Genomic DNA, 2,946 nt, shown 5'->3' on the forward strand with positions numbered 1-2,946 from the left:
TCCTTCTTCCTCCCTTCCTTCCTTCTTCCTTCTTTCCTTCCTTCCTTTTTTATTCACTTTCAATTGATATGTCCACATCTGGAAAGTTCTTGTCAAGGTGTTGTTAGGCAGGACGTAACTTCTATTCTGGATCCTACTTGTCTTTTCATTATGATCATTAACAAACACACAGTTGAGAACAGAGAACGCTAAAAAAGAATTCATGTTACTATCAAGTCTTACCAAGCCTCTTTCTTCAGGAGTTAAGCATCACACACACTGCACTGAGACCCGTGCATTCCCCGTGTCTTGCTCTTCTTTCCAGGACAGATTTTAACCTTTGAACGTGACTTCCATGGTTTTTTTGTGTTCTTCTACTAACCAGTCATTATCCTCTGAGGGGTTTCCACCCCTGCCCCTGCAAAGCCTATAGCTGTAAATTCTATTTGCAGCAGCTGGGGAGGGGTACGCTAGCCCAGAAGAGGGGCTCTGGGTGGCATACCTCAGTGTTCACAAGAGTAGGTTATTCTGAATGTATCCACTTAAGGACTCTGACATATTAGACTCAGAACCCTCTTGACTGAGCAGCCCCTTGTAAATTGTCAGCATTTAACTGTCCCTTGCCTTGCTCTTTCCTAGAAACAGGCAGTGTAAGTCTGTGGTCAGACTTAGGCATGACACTGTTTGGATGTAGCTGAGAGTAAGTCCCAAAGCTCTGTGACAGAAGCTTGTTCTTCCTGTGGAAACAAGAGGCCTGGTGCTCTAGGGAGGATGGAGGACCACGGGCTGTAGGCCTCTGAAGGGATGAATGTAGTTCATGCAGTGTCCAAAGTGGTTCTCACCAGAGGAAGTTGATATAAAAGAAGGCCTGATGCCTGGATCCCTCTGGCTTCTGTGTCATCATGCAGAAGCTCCCTCCATACCTGTTGACTCACAATGACACTATCCATAATGCCTTGCAGCCAGAGGCCAAACACGTGAGGCTATCCCATTTGAACGCTAAGTCTCCAAGACTGTGGGCCAACACACACACACACACACACACACACACACACACACACACACACAGACTGACAGACACACACAGAGATAGACACACAGACAGACAGACAGACAGACACACACACACACACACACACACACACACACACACACATTTCTACGATTACTCAATCTCAGGCGTCCAGTCTCAGGCATTTTCCTATAGCAATACAAAATGGATCTCTAGCCTCAAATTAAATCCATGAGCATTCATCCAAGAACAGCTATATGACAATAGATGAAGATTAAATGAAATAATAACAACAATAATAAATAACAATTTACTGACTGTTTTAGTCTAATTGGGTTACTGTAAGAAAAAAATCACATACCAGGTAACTTATGAGGAAGAGTGTCTACTCCTCATATTTCAAGAGACTGACATCCAAGATCAAAGGCCTGACAGAGCTGGTCAGTGGTGAGGGCTCAGGTCCTAGCTGTTTGTCACTGTGGGCAAAACACTTGGCATAAATGATTTAAAGGAGGAGGAAGGTGTTTTGGCTCATGGTTTCCAAGAGTTCAGTCCATCATGGTGAGAGGCATGGCAGAACGCTTATATCATGATGAACGCTAAGCAGAGAGAGGGGTCAGGAAGGGTCGGAACAAGATACACCCGAGGAGCACCCCCAAGGACCACGCCTGAGAAGCACTATGGTGATCTACTTCTTCCAGCTAGTCATCCCTCCTAATGTTTCCAGAATCTCTACAAGCAGCCCCAGCAACTGGGGAAGTAAGAGGCTGAGGGCAGGGAAGGGCATTTTATATGAGTCACAGCCGCTGGCTTCCCCAGAAGCAGCTAGTTTCTGGCTCTAAGCTCACATAGTGGAAGGGTTGTGGGATTTCTCCCAAGTCTCTTACATTTTCAGTGAATTAACTAAATGACTCTCTGTGTATATGTGCAGGTGCATGTGTTTGTGAAGGCCTGAATCAACCTAGGTGTCGTCTTTTTTGCGCTTCTATTTTGTTTGTGGGTAGATTTTTATTTGTGTGTGTGTGGTTTGGTTTGGTTTCCTTTACTTTCCTTTTCTTTTTTTCTTTTCTTTCTTTCTTTCTTTTTTTTTCCCTGGCTGGTCTGGACCAACCTCTCTATAGACCAACCTGCTCTCAAACCCAGAGCCCTGCCTGTTTGTGCCTCCAGAGCTCTGGCCTTAAAGTTCTGTGCTGCCACTATTGACTTCCCATCTTGTTTTCTGAGACAAGGTCTCTAAGTTTTACCTGGAACTTACTGACTCGGCAAGGCTGCTGGGAAGCCATTGAGGCCCAGAGATCCTCCTGTTTCTGCCTCTTTGGTACCAGGATTACATTTGTGCATCACCATGCTGGCTTTGTTTACTGGGGTTTTAACTCTAGTCTTCATGCTTGTACAATGAGCAGTTTTCCGACTGAACCATCTCCCTGACCCTCAGCCTCTCCTCTAAATGTACCAACTCCAGTTGTGAGGGAGGGCAATGTCTTATCAGCTTCCTAATACTGCTTCAGTCACCCGAAGGCTTCTGTGTGACTAAGAATCTACCTCCACAGTGTCATCCTCCTATGCTGCCTCACTTACACAGTAAGTTAGTCCTTGGCATTGTTTTGTGAGAACCGGAAGGAAGAGAAGGCCAGGGGGAACCCCAAGGGTCGCTGTGTGAGGCTGAGAAGCTGCAGGGACAGACAGAAAGGCAGACAGAGAGAAAGGGCAGGCAGCAGGAGCAAATGCCAGGGAGGGGTTGAGGCATCGAGCTACCTTGTAGGGTTGAGGCTCTGGTTAGAAAAACCTCACTGGAAGGGCACGGCTCAGGGCTGAGAAGTCAGGTCGTAAATCCCACTGTGGGTCGCTGTCCTCCTTCTCCTCTTCCTTCTTCTTTCCTCCCCCACCTCTTCTTCCTCCTCTTCCTCTTCTTCTTCTTCTTCCTCTTCTCCTCCTCTTCCTCCTCCTCCTCCTCC

General features: G+C 46.6%; 1 protein-coding gene across 1 annotated transcript in view; it reads left to right on the top strand.

Annotated features, from left to right (window-relative positions):
• Abcg5 (ATP binding cassette subfamily G member 5) overlaps positions 1 to 2,946 on the top strand; it is a 27,736-nt gene that overhangs the window by 1,720 nt on the left and 23,070 nt on the right. The gene's annotated exons all lie outside the window — the stretch shown is intronic.

Source organism: Mastomys coucha, unplaced genomic scaffold, assembly GCF_008632895.1.
Source record: "Mastomys coucha isolate ucsf_1 unplaced genomic scaffold, UCSF_Mcou_1 pScaffold6, whole genome shotgun sequence".
Lineage (NCBI taxonomy): Eukaryota > Metazoa > Chordata > Mammalia > Rodentia > Muridae > Mastomys > Mastomys coucha.